We start from the raw sequence: 14,380 nt of genomic DNA, 5'->3' as shown, positions 1-14,380 counted from the left end.
GCCCTCCCCTGTTAGCAAATACTTTTAACTCTTTTGCTAGGAGGTAGTCATTAACATTTTCATGAGGAGATTAGGCCTAGACATCTGCCTGGTTTCTGCCCCCACTCTCTCCCCCTCCCCTCCAATAAATGGAAAGGAAAAAACTGTAGACTTACTGCTTAACCCTTTTCTTGCCATAAACAACACAAATATATGCATATTCTCCTCTGTAGTTGTTTTTTGTTTTTTTGTTTTGTTTTGTTTTTGGAAAGAGAACCTTTTATTACCTTTATGTACAGAAAATTCAACAGCGTCCATTCAGCCCAGTTTGGTGGCCAGTTCTTTAGCGTTTGCTTTTTGCAGCTTGGCGATGCAAGCCACTGACTTTGGACACAGGACATTGCCTCCCCAGTGACACCAGATCTCATCATATCTGTCATTGTAATTGGTCTTGATGGCATCTACCAGATAAGTCAGAGCCGCTTGTCTTCCAAGTTACCGTGTAAAGGCAACAGTGGTGCAGGTCTTCCTGTGGACCAGACTCCCCAGCCTGGCCTTCCCTTCATAATGCAGTAAGGAACCCCCATCTTATGACACAAGGCAGGCGGGAAGACAATGAGCTCAGTGGGATCCACATCACATGTGATCACTACCAGCTGAGCCTTCCTGTTTTCCACCAAGGTGGTGACAGTGTTAACCCCAGCTCAAGGGACAAGTGGCCTCTTAGTGGGGACATTCCCTTTGCACATAGTTTTCTTCTCAGCCTGAGCCAACAATCTCTACTTCTTCTTTTGCTTCATCTCTGGTCTGTACCTGTGGGCCATCTTAAGCAGTTGAGTAGCTGTTTGGTGATCCAAGGCCTGGGTGAACTGGTTGATCGCGGAAGGCACTTTTAAACATTTATAGAGAATAACCCTTTGCCACTACAGCCAGATGTAATGGGGCCATTTGAGAGGGTGAAGTACTTTTTGGCCTGGATGTCCTGTCCAATGCCAAAATTCTTGGGTCTTTTATTGAACAGGGCATTGACCACCTTCCTGGCCTCCTGCTTCTTCACAACAGCAGGGGCGGGGGCCACCTTCTTCCCCTTTGCCTTCTTTCCTTTCGGCATCTTGGCTTGCTGGAGGACTCTCCTCTATAGTTTTATTCCTGGTGCCCTTCATTGAATGGAAATCCTTTGTCTTGGGCAGCCTGGGTGGCTCAGCAGTTTAGCACTGCTTTCAAGCCTAGGGTGTGATCCTGGAGACTTGGGATCAAGTCAGGCTCTCTGCATGGAGCCTGTTTCTCCCTGTGTCTGTGCTTCTCTCTCTCTCTCTCTCTCTCTGTGTGTGTGTGTGTATGTGTCTCTCATGAGTAAATAAATAAAATCTTTTTAAGAAAGGAAGAAAGAAAGAAAGAAAGAAAGAAAGAAAGAAAGAAAGAAAGAAAGAAAGAAAGTCCTTTGTCTTGATATAATTGTGTTCAACAAATTTTCCTCCATGGCTTATATTTTTTAATTGTTTATGAAATTGCTCTCCACCTCAGGTCACAAAGATACTCTCCTTTCTTGTCTATTCTTGTCTCAGCTTCATTGGATAATATTTCTAAATCTTTATTGCAGAGTTGGAACAGCCCTCCTGATCTCCTAGCTTAATGCATGTGGCTCTGATCCGGCTCCCTGTGTGCAGGGTGTGGGCTGCCCTTTCCTTCCCGAACAGGTGTCCTCTCTCTAGGCCCAGCATTTAAGGTTCTCCTAGCTTCAAAAACTCCATTTTCACTTCAGAGTCCTTGTGCTGCTTAGAGTTAAAGTTCACTCTCTTTTTTTTGACATCTTCAGTTTTTGCTTTTAGCTTGGCTATGTTTTTCCTCTCTCCCTATTTTTTTTAAGTAAAATTTTTGCGGCTTTTTTATGTATGCAGCTTTGGTGATAGGCAATCTTTCCACATAAACCTTGCCTTTTATATTGATTAAACAGTTATAATTTTTTCTCTCTGTAACATCAGAGGAAAGAAACCAGTTACTTCTGAGGGTAAGAAACTTTGGGGGGAAATAACAGAAATATCTGAGGAATTTTATCAGTTTTTTGTCTAATGTGATATGTGATGTGACTTCCTTAATGGATTTCCCTCAATCTTCAGGAAAATATTCCTTTTCTTCAATGTCTTTCATCAATAGTTTGAACTTGGTTGTGAAAGGGACAGAGCTGTTCACAGAATTCATTAGGTTACAATTTGAGGTTCAAATTCCACTTCTTTTAGTAGCTGTGTGACCTTGGAAAAATTATGTAACTTCTTAGAGTCTCAGTTTCCTTATTGCTTCCATCAGGTTAATAATATGCACCAAATAATATTTTTGTACTAAATGAGAAAGATCATGTACATGCCTTTCCACCCCCATGCCTTTCCACCCCCTAGAACAAGAAAAACAGAATAGTAGAATGGAAAGATTTCCAGAAGGATCTGATTTGTTACTAACTTACACTGCAGTTTTGTCAGCCTCAGCCTAACAGTTTCACCACATACAAAATAGTCCCTAACATTTCTTCCAAATTAAAAAGTCCATGACATAGGTTTTACAATTGCATTTAAGATAAAAGCCTGACAGGGATCCCTGGGTGGCGCGGCGGTTTGGCGCCTGCCTTTGGCCCAGGGCGCGATCCTGGAGATCCGGGATCGAATCCCACGTCGGGCTCCCGGTGCATGGAGCCTGCTTCTCCCTCTGCCTGTGTCTCTGCCTCTCTCTCTCACTGTGTGCCTATCATGAATAAATAAAAGTTAAAAAAAAAAAAAAGAAAATATTAAGTGAATAAATAAATTAAATGAGTATCCCTTTCTTCTCAACAAACTGATGGGTCAAATTAATCAAAATAGTTAATCCAGTTGTAGGAGACATTTTCAGAAGCCTCCAGTAAATCATTCTTGGGCAACCAATTCTATTTTAACCCCTGGTTTTGGATAGCCACTGCATCAAGGAGATTGGATGCGCTAGCACAGAGAATCAAGCTGATGTAAGTAGATTTTGGACACTCTCCAAGAACGGATAAAGGCTCACAGTAAGGATGTCAGGTACCATAGGCATGGGGCCTACAGGAAGCCCAGAGGGACCCAGTAGAGAGCGCAGGCAGGGAGGTTTTTCACAATGGCATGCTGGGTCTGAGAATCCATGTGTTCTCACAGACTGAAAGGCTGATGGGGCAGATGCAAATTGCAAAGGAATTTAGCATAGGGTGAAACAGTGGTTCTCAATTGGAGCTGACTGTGTCATGACTGGGGGTAGGGAAGGCTGGGAGGGAGAGCTACTGGCATCTAGTGAGTGGACGCCAGAGATGCTGCTGAGCATCCTACGGTGCACAGAACAGCCTCCTGGGGAAAAAAAAAAGTCAAAAGTGCTGAGGTTAAGAAATCCTGCAGTAGAAGAAATAGTTAAGATTCTAAGCAGCCCCTTAGGTGGCTCATCAATTCAAGGATTTACATGAACAGAACAAAAGGACTATATCTTCTGAGCAGAGCAATAAGTAATCAGCTCTGGACTTGGAATTTGAGGCCCTGGATCTCCATCTAAGCCTCACTATTTATTATTACCTATAACACGGCAGCCCCTTTGAGGCTCACTTGCTTAATTTGTTATAGTAGAATCAGCCAACTTTGAACTGAGTGAGCTGACCCGTGTGAAATCACAGAATACAGTCAGTGTTCAAGAAATAATGACTGGAAACAAGCCAAAGTGTCTTGTCTTTATTTTAAAAACTATTGACTTTAGGGGATCCCTGGGTGGCTCAGCGGTTTGGCACCTGCCTTTGGCCCAGGGTGCGATCCTGGGGTCCTGGGATCGAGTCCCGCGTTGGGGTCCCGGCCTGGAGCCTGCTTCTCCCTCTGCCTGTGTCTCTGCTTCTCTCTCTCTCTGTCTATCATGAATAAATAAATCTTAAAAATAATAATAATAATAAAAAATAAAATAAAATAAAAACTATTGACTTTAAATTTAATTTTATATTGAAGCAAGGTGAGTCAGTTTTGACCAATGGTGACAAAAAGAAGAAAAATTATTTAAAATTCATTATTTATTTTGGATCTTCACATATTGTAGGGGAGGAAAACGCTTTCTTCAACCCTCTTAGGGTCCCTGGCTGGGTTTAAAAATGGACATAAAACAAATTAACAGAAGAAACACATATACATTTCATTGAATTTTTACATGTACATGGGAGCCTTCGCAAGAGAATGAAGACCCAAAGCAGTGACCAGAGTAGAGAGCTTTAAACCTTTCAGGCAAAGAAATAATGAATCTGAGGAAATGACAAGACAGAGAGGTTTGGGCTAGGGGTGTTCAATGGTGAAGAAGTAACGAGGGAGATAAGGGTTAGTTTAACAAGGTTTATTTATCAGATTTCTCAGCCCCCAATTCCCTGTCTCTCATGAGAAGAATGGCTTCCTCCATCCTGGTACAGGGAGGGGACCTTTCACTTGGGAAATTTATGACCTGTTTCATACGAGAAGGGAAAAGGGGGGAGGTCACAGTGACCTTTTTCTGTTGCTTTCTCAGACTTACTCAGTTTAAGATACATGACGTGCCAAGGTACCATTTTTTGGGGTGACATGTCTTGGACCCCATCAGTACGAAATATAATTTTTTGCTTAGAGGCTGCTGGGTGTGAGGCTGCAACACTGCAGAAGGCTATATTTCTTTGCCTTAGGAAAAAGAAGATAGGGAAAATGTGTGGGGAGGGCCAGTGGGAAGGCTGGATAGAAGTGCAGGGTGCAGGTATTTACCAAGATCTCAGAGATGATTTGCTTTGGGATATGCAGTGTGCCCCTCTCCTCCATGTCACCACCAAATATCAGTAAAGTCTTCGTTACTCCTTTGTGACTTGTGGGTGAGAATTTGTTTGTTTAGTTTTTAATATCACTAGTGCTGATTCCTGCTTCAGTGTGACTATATAGGGGTATTATTAGCCCACGTGAAGAAAAATGATCTCAAACTTGGAAATAAGTCAAAGGGTGATTAATGTCATGCTAAGAACAGTTTCAAACAAACCTACCTAAGGATCATCAGACTCTGGTAACTTAGAATTGTTTGCATAATTCATTAGAACTCAGAGATTTTAAAATTCTGAAAGCTGATTTGGGGCCATGTTATTCTTTTTTGTTTAGTAGGAAGGATAAACCTGAAGGCTATGGTTTTATTACCCTGTAGGATTTTAACCACTGTATACCTTTGTCTAAATCAGCAATTTTATTTCAGCATGACTTTTCTCCTCCTTTATTGTAAACATCTCAGTTTCTTACATTCCCCTTTGAATTGTTTTTATCATTCTGCTGGTTACCTTATTAATAGGTTTAATTAATCTTTGGTATGAACTTACTATCTATATAAGAATTATATTTTCAAAAAAAAAAGAATTATATTTTCAACATCTTGAGATGATGCTTTGGTACCCATATGCAGCCTTTGTGTGAATTAGGAAAAAGTGTTCCTTCTTTGAATACAGTTAGTTTTCTTATGTTCAAGTGCAATTTTTAGAAGATAGAGTATTATTTATTTTTTAATAATAAAATTTACAGCAAGCCTGAGGTCATTCTATATAAATTCTACAAATTAAATTACTGAATACACAATAAAGGAAATACAAATTTTTGATCGCAATAATAACTCAGTAGAATACTTAAGAAACCAGTAAGATTTCATTATTAGTTATAAAATAGCTTTACATCTTGCTTTTACAGAGATAAAATTCTTTATGACAGTTTCAGTGCCTATTTGGCTTTAGTGTCTTGTTTTCTAAAGAAATTAACAGTTTTTCTCATGACATTGTATACCTTTAATAAATTTTATTTTCACAAAGCTATAAAATTGTCCATTGGCAATTGCAACTACAAGGTGAAATTTATCCTGGGAGCTACAAAGCGTTATTGGAAATGTGTCATGTAAATCATTGTTGCAAATATATTGAGATTCTTCACCTGGAGTATTCTAAGTGTAGATTTTAGAAATCAACTTAGTATTTAGTTGCCTATACATTGAATTCCCATCAGTATCATTTCCCTTACTTTGTTCACCAAGAAATTTCAACTATTCGTCAATAGCTCCTATTCATTGGAATTCTTTAGGTTACACTGGCCATCTGTAACACTGAGAGGCCATTATGTTCTTTCAGACTTTCTTTTGAAGATGGTATTGTTATAGCTAGCTTAGAAAAAAGAAAATTGAATTTGGAATTGAGTTTTGGATTGTAGATGGGATTCTAAGTTGACACTTCTTATTCCTTCCTTGATACTGTCTATACTGGGAGACTTGCCGTCTATGTCAAGATAGTCTGCTATTTGTTCAGTATCAATATGTTTTTCATAAACATTATTGCTTTGTCTTCAAAAAATGTATAATTCTGGGCAGCCCTGGTGGCTCAGCAGTTTAGCGCCGCCTTCAGCCCAGGGTGTGATCCTGAAGACCTGGGATCGAGTCCCATGTCGGGCTCCCTGCATGGAGCCTGCTTCTCCCTCTGCCTGTGTCTCTGCCTCTTTCTCTCTCTCTCTGTTTCTCATGAATAAATAAATAAAATCTTTTTTTTAAATGTATAATTCCTTTGATGCTTTCAAGTGCATCGTGTACACTGAACTTTTTTCCTGCGTCATTTTGCATTTAACATCAAATTTTACCCAGCTATTATGCCAAATGAGTACTGAGCAAATAAATGTAAAACTGGTTATTTTTATTTTTTTTTAATTTTTATTTATTTATGATAGTCACAGAGAGAGAGAGAGAGAGAGGCAGAGACATAGGCAGAGTGAGAAGCAGGCTCCATGCACCGGGAGCCCGATGTGGGATTTGATCCCGGGTCTCCAGGATCGCGCCCTGGGCCAAGGGCAGGCGCCAAACCGCTGCGCCACACAGGGATCCCAAAACTGGTTATTTTTAAGACCAAGCTTTTACTTGTGTTGCAGAAATATGTAACAATTAATGTCACAATAATTTCTAACAGAGCATTGCCTTCTCTTCAGTGAGTTTCTCCTTTTTTTTTTTTTTTTGAAGATTTATTTATTTTTTGAGAGAGAGAGGAGGAGGAAGGGCAGAAGAAGAGGAAGGGAAATCCTCAAGACAACTCCCCACAAAGGGGGAGCCAGATGCAGGGCCTGATCCAGGGCCCTGAGATCATGACCTGAGCTGAAATCAAGTTGGACACTTACTCCACTGAGCCACCCAGGCACCCACCTTCAGTGAGTTTCTAGTGTCATGATGGATTCAGCTTGACTTTCTCATCATTTTTTCAAAAATGGCTTCAAATTTCTCTTTCCTAGAATCATTTTTAATCAACCCCAACACAGAAGCCAAAAAAGATGTTGCATGTTTTTTATCAGGATGAAACAAAACAAGGAATATAGAATGTTTTATAAAATTTTTCATGATTTGCTCCTGCAATCCCTTGTTTCCCATGTATATTTGTGGCATCATCATGTCTCCTAGTCACTCAAATTGTTTTGTCTAGATTCAGTTTTTGTAGACATTCTGCTGAGAATTGATATTATCTGTGTCAACATAATGTGATTGTTTTTCTCCAAGAGATTCTAGCCCATGAAGATTAGATTGAAAACCAATAAATAACTAACGTCATCATTTGTTTCAGGAAATTCTTGCAAACCAATTTATTCAGGTGAATAGTTGCCTCACTGTGGCAAACAGCTAGTCTTATAAAAAAAAAAAAACCTGTGTGTTCACCGGCACAAACAGCTTGCTTATCAGGACAAGAATTTGTTTATCCAGACTTGTTTTAAGACCTGCTGTGTCCACCAATCCTAATGTTTACATCATAAACTTTGGCCAATCTTCGCCATTTTCCTACCTTGAAGGACTTGCCTTAAATTACGTGAGTCCAGACCCTACATCATTCCCCTGCTGAGACACTAAAACTCTGTTAAGATGGTGCTCTCCCATATTTATAGCAGCCATGTCCACAATAGCCAAACTGGAAGGAGCCTTGGTGTCCACTGAAAGATGAATGGATAAAGAATATGTGGTTTATGTATACAATGGAATAATACTCAGCCATTAGAAATGACAAATACCCACTGTTTGCTTCAACGTGGATGGAACTGGAGGGTATTATGCTGAGTGAAATAAGTCAATCGGAGAATGACAAACATTATATGGTCTCATTCATTTGGGGAATATAAAAATTAGTGAAAGGGAATAAAGGGGAAAGGAGAGAAAATGAGTGAAAATATCAATGAGGGTGACAAAACATGAGAGACACCTAACTCTGGGAAATGAACAAGGGGTAGTGGAAAGGGAGGTGGGCAGGGGGTTGGGGTGACTGGGTGATGGGCACTGAGGGGGGCACTTGGCGAGATGAGCACTGGGTGTTATGCTATATGTTGGCAAATTGAACTCCAATAAAAATTTTTTTTAAAAAACTAAAAAAAAAAAAAAACTAAAGCAAGAAAGATACATAGAGGGAAGATTTCATGAGTTAGTTAAAATGTTAGTTTAAGAAAGCCAGTGCAAGAAAACATACATAAAACATGCACAACAGTGTGTGTCTGTAATACATATGGTATACAAAATATGAATTGCTGAATTTGTATACTGTACCATAAATATTTATTAAACATTTGCTGTAAAAAGAAAGAAAGAAAGAAAGAAAGAAAGAAAGAAAGAAAGAGGTCTTCCCAACCCCAGCAGTGCCCTCATGCCAATTCCTATAATAAATCTCACATTTTATGTGTCTACATTAAAAAAAAAAAAAAAAAAAAAAGATGGTGCTCTCCCTTGCTGCCTTAAGCCTAATACACTTGATTTTGCTTGACCAACAGTTTTTTCTGGAAATTTTTTGAGAGAGTCAGCAGTCAACATTATTAAAAATACATATAGTCTTTTCTACTCATGTCATTACTGAACAAACTACCACAAAATATTCACCTACAGACATGTTTGCCTTTTTTGGAATCCAAAAATCTGGTAATAATTCTAATCTGTTCTACACAGCTTGCATCAGGAGTCGTATCTAAAATAGGTGCAAAATATTTAGCACTTTTTACCTAATTCAAACAACACATCATTTGCTGCTGATGTTTATATTCTAAGAAAATGCTCTGTCTTCAATGTTATTATTTCTTTCAGTTCCTTCCAGATGAAGAAAATTCCCATTATTATGCTCATGAAGTTCTTGGATGCTCTGAATACTAGCATTGCCACACCAAAAGTGAATCATCTCTCTTTACAAAGATGGTGCTGAAGGAATAGAAAGAAGCCCCTGCTCCTCCCAAAGCCAAAACTAAAGCAAAGTCTTTGAAGGCCAAGATGGCTGTACTGAAAGGTGTGTCATAAAAATAAAGAAGATTCACAAGTCACGTACCTTCCAATGGCCCAAGACACTATTTGTTTTCTTTCTTTTCTTTTCCTTTTTTTTTTTTTTTTTGATGCAAACACACAAGGGTTTATTTACAAGCTCGAGCTTGGGTCCAAGTATACCCGACAGAGTGGAGCAGGGACTTGGACCCACGACATTGTTTTCAAAGGCAGCTCAGATTATCTCTGAAAGAGCATCCCCAGAAGAGACAAACTTGACCACTATGCCATCATCAGGATCCCCCTGATTCCTGAGTCAGTCATGAAGAAAACAGAAGACAACACACTTGTGTTTGTTGTGGATGTCAACATCAATAAGCACCAGCTCAAACAGGCTGTGAAGAAGTGCTACAACATTGATGTGGCCAAGGTCAACACCTGGATCAAGCCCAAAGGAGAGAAGAATGCATATGTTTAAATGGTTCCTGACTGATTCTTTGGATGTTGCCAACAAAATTGGAATCATCTAAACTGAATCCAGCTGGTTAAAAATATGAATTTCTTCACCATAAAAAAAAATCATCTATATTGTGTTTAAAAATTGCGCAAGGGGCAGCCTGGGTGCCTTAGTGGTTTAGCACTGCTTTCAGCCCAGGCTGTGATCTTGGAGACCTGGGATGGAGTCACGTCAGGCTCCCTGCATGGAGCCTGCCTCTCCCTCTGCCTGTGTCTCTTATGAATAAATAAATAAAATCTTTAAAGAAATAAAATAATAAAATAAAATAAAAATTGAACATGATATTTGATCTTGCTTTGGAGTAGTTTCTGTTTTGTAGTGTTAATAATTATGGTTATATTTTTAAAATCACAGTTCAAAAAAATAAAATCACAGTTCAATTTTATTTTTTTTAATAAATTTTTATTTATTTATGATAGTCACAGAGAGAGAGAGAGAGAGGCAGAGACACAGGCAGAGGGGGAAGCAGGCTCCATGCACCGGGAGCCCGACGTGGGACTCGATCCCTGGTCTTCAGGATCGCGCCCTGGGCCAAAGGCAGGCGCCAAACCGCTGTGCCACCTAGGGATCCCACAGTTCAATTTTAAATGCCTAACACTGTTTTTTGATATGCATTTTTAATTTTCTTCATCTTAACTAAGAGCATGTGATAAATGCTGCCTATCTTTTACTATTGTCAAGCTCCAGTTGATTTTTTTCCACTCCCTAAGACATTGACATAGAGACAAAATACAAACTCCTTTTAAGTAAAGAGGTTTAGCATTATTTCTTTGTCATTTGGAAGAATTTGTATGTAATGTTCCTCAAAACTTATCTGTGACTTGAGATGGATAATTATCAACCAGTCGTCTAAATATTAAAGTTTTATGGATGTGTACTTGCATTCATAGAAAGTACGTTAGGTTTAATGGAGTGTTGGCTTCTTTTCTCTGCAAGTTTATTTATTTATTTATTTATTTATTTATTTATTTATTTTTATTTATTTTCTCTTCGAGTTTAAATGGCAATTCATCTCTTATGATTGATGTGGAGAAAGAAGGTAAATTCGTGTTCTGTCCAACCAGTGACAATTCAATGCTACATTCTGCTGAAACTATTAAATTCTGGATCTTTTTCTTTTTTCCTCCTGCTTTTCATCTATTTTCTCCAAAAAGTCAATTATACAGAGAAGTTTCCTTTATTTTCTCTAATGGATTTGTTTTCTTATCATTGGTAATTGAAAAAAAAATTATTTTTGACATCTGAAAAGAAGTTATGAGTAGTTTAATATTTTATCTTACAGTGTGAAACACTTAAAAATAATAGGTTTGGGGAAAATATAACTTTACATTGTAGAAACCTGGAAGACACTACCTCAACTGAGGTAGTGATCAAAGTTAACATCTCAGTAATGAGATGTCAGCGTCATGTGCCTCCTGACATGATGTCCTGAGAAGGGCTCAACATCACTTCTCTGAAAATCTTACAAAAATATCATAACCTAAATTTATCATGAGGAGACATCAGATCACCCTGCATGTCATCTTCCAAGACCAATTTTGTGACACCAGGTGTGTATCTTACAATTCAATTCAGTTCTGATACTAAGTACCTGGAGTTAACATAGACCCCATAGGTTAGGAGGCTCAGTCTAGAACAGCTTATGGAACTCAGGAAAGTGCTGTACTTCACAATTACAGTTTTATATACAGGATACAACTCAAGATGAGCCAAATGGAAAAGATATATAGTGCAAGTAGTGAGGGGTGATTGGGTGTGAGGAATGCAGAGCTTCTATGCCCTCTCCAGGTATGCCACTGTCTGGCACATTGATGTGTTGTTCACCATCCCAGAAATTCCCAGAACCTCATTATTCAAAAATTTCTTTGTCAAGGCTTCATTATATAGGCATGATTAGTTAAATCATTGGCTACTGGTGATTTTTTTTTAAAGATTTTATTTATTTATTTATTCATGAGAGACACACACAGAGAGAGGCAGAGACATAGGCAGAGGGAGACGCAGGCTCCACGCAGGGAGCCCAACCTGGGACTCCATCCTGGGACTCTGGGATCATGCCCTTGGCTGAAAGCGGTGCTAAACCGCTGAGCCCCCGAGGCTGCCCTGATTTTTGTTTTTGTTTTCTTTGGCAACTGGCCTCATCCTAGGGTTAGGAGTAACCACATTAATATAACAAAGACATTGCTACCACTCAAGAAATCCCGGGGTGGGTTGGGGATGGAGAGGTGGGGTTGGGTTTAAGAGCTCTGTGGCAGGAACAGGGAACAAAGACCAAACATATTTTTTAAATATAGCACAACCCCAAATTATGTGACATTCCACAAAGTGGAGTATTTGCTTATTTTTTTAAAAATATATTTTTTATTTATTTAATTTGTTTATTTGAGAGAGAGAGAACATAAAGGGAGAGGGAGAAGCAGACTCCCTGCTGATCAGAAAGCCTGATGTGGGGCTCAATCCCAGGACCCTGAGATCATGACCTGAGCTGAAGGCAGACACTTCACTGACTGAGCCACCCAGATGTCCCTGGCCTGTGCTTTTAAGAATTGTCAAAGTCATTAAAAAAAAATCAATAAAACAAAGCAAAATGAAACTGTTCTGTATTGGAAGAGACTCAGGGGTCATAATAAACAAATGCAATGTGGGACCCTGGATTGGATCTTTTTTTTCTAGACCAGGAAAGCACATTACTAGGACAATTGGTAATATTTGAATAAGGTCTTTGATTGGCTAATAGAATGTTAGTTTCCTATTTTTGATCATTTATGACAGTTATGTAAGTTATTAACATCAGGGAAAGGTGGTGAAGAGTATGCGGAAAACTTTTATACCATCTATAATAGTTTAAATATAATTTATTTAAAAATAGAAATAAGTTCAAAATAATATACTTGTTTACACTCTAAATTTTAATCGCAGCTATTTTTATAATGACGAATTTCCATCATAAACACTTCCTATAAAATATATAGTGGATGATCATTTAGTGACCTCGAATTTATGTCTATGAAGTACTGCTTTGTGAATTTTTCATGGCGTGTGAATACTAGTTATTACATAATGATTTATATCATAGTGAAAGAACTTAGACATTGTTGAAAAAACAAAATTCAACTGAATAAATTTAAAGAGCTTGTTGGCTTTATTCAATGATTTATGAATCAGGCAACATTCCATTTAGCAGATAGAAAGAAGCTCCCAGGAGCTGTATGAAATGGAAGACTTATAGGCAGGAGGAGGGAGGACAAGCAAGTTACCAGTGAAGATGGATTGTTTCAGGCAAGGTCACCTTCCTTTAGGGGACAACAGGGATCTATCAAATGGATTACCTCAATAGTGCTGACCAGGAAATTCCAGATTGACTGGTTAAGATTACATTCCTGGGAGAGGCTGAAACTATAATTAGGTTAGGTAGTAAATCTTGATTAGGTGATGTGTGCCTTAGCACAAGTGACTCTATTTGGGACCTGTTATTTTCTTTTTTTTAAACAAGATCTGTATTAGAAACTCAACAATGCCTTTCTATACAATACGCAAATAGCTGATGATATGAACGATACCAAATGTCAACTTTAGCCAGGGTCATAGCACCAATAGGGAATTGTGGTCTGAATTTTATGATACTTCCCAATCGATGTATTAGTTGGCAAAGTGTATTAAAACTGTGCTCTGTAACAATCAATTGACACAATTTTATCCTTTAAAATTTGTTGCAAGCCTGCATGGCAAACAGCAAACAAAGATCAAAGAAATGTCCTATAATCAATTATGATCATTATATCTGAATATTATATTCCTGCCATGGTAAATTTAAGCCATCTCTCTTTCTTTTCTTTCTTTCTTTCTTTTCGAAACATCTATTTATTTATTTGAGAGAGAGAGAGAGAGAGCAGTGAGAAGGGGCAAAGAGAGGGAAAGTCTTTTTTTTTTTTTGAGAAGGAAAGAGTCTTAAGCAGATCCACGCTAAACACAGAGCCAGACCCAGGGCTTGATCCCATTACCCTGAGATCACCACCTGAGCTGAAACCAAGAGTTGGATACTGAACAGTCTGCACCACCCAGGTGCCCTGCCATCACTTTCAAACTATTGTTTTTCAGTTAGTGGGTCTAACGTAGTCTAAGGGCAAACTGGTCCTTTAAACTAACTTTTCAGTACCTGGGGGCCCTAGATCCAGAGAGTTCTTTGGTGAGGCAGCCTGGATTTGGTGACAGACTAGGTTGGGACATTGAGGTATGATCTCTGAGGACATGTGGCAATTACATAAAAGATTATCGGGATGTGTTGGGCACCAAGGTTAAAGGTTAATGATACTGGAAAGTCTGTCTTCAGAGCAGCTCTGAGAGGTTTATGGCAGGGATTTCCCTGACAACTGCCAAAGGTCTTCTATCTCCTTGTGCAAAAGCAGCTCAGATGGGTTTGCTCTTCCTCACACTTGCTAACTACACTGTGGATTCAAGGTCCCCTGGGTTACAGCTTTTCACCAGTGACACACTTCTTTCCAGTGTGGCCAGTGTTGTTGGGCAGCTGGTGGATGTGGGAGTGTCATCCGGGAAACCAGACAATTCAATGGGTTCTGTTTCTAAGGGGCTGACGCTATTCCTGGCAAAAAGAGTGTGAAATATCAA

The 14,380-nt window shown here is 38.9% G+C and overlaps 1 pseudogene; it reads right to left on the bottom strand.

Moving 5' to 3' along the window:
- Nucleotides 1-297: 297 nt before the first annotated feature.
- LOC112651027 (60S ribosomal protein L7a-like) lies at nt 298-1,096 on the bottom strand (annotated as a pseudogene).
- Between the last annotated feature and the right edge of the window lie 13,284 nt (nt 1,097-14,380).

The sequence above is a fragment of the Canis lupus genome, chromosome 16 (assembly GCF_003254725.2).
Source record: "Canis lupus dingo isolate Sandy chromosome 16, ASM325472v2, whole genome shotgun sequence".
NCBI lineage: Eukaryota > Metazoa > Chordata > Mammalia > Carnivora > Canidae > Canis > Canis lupus.
Note: the sequence above shows the minus strand (reverse complement) of the source record. Positions and strands in the feature narration are given on the sequence as shown.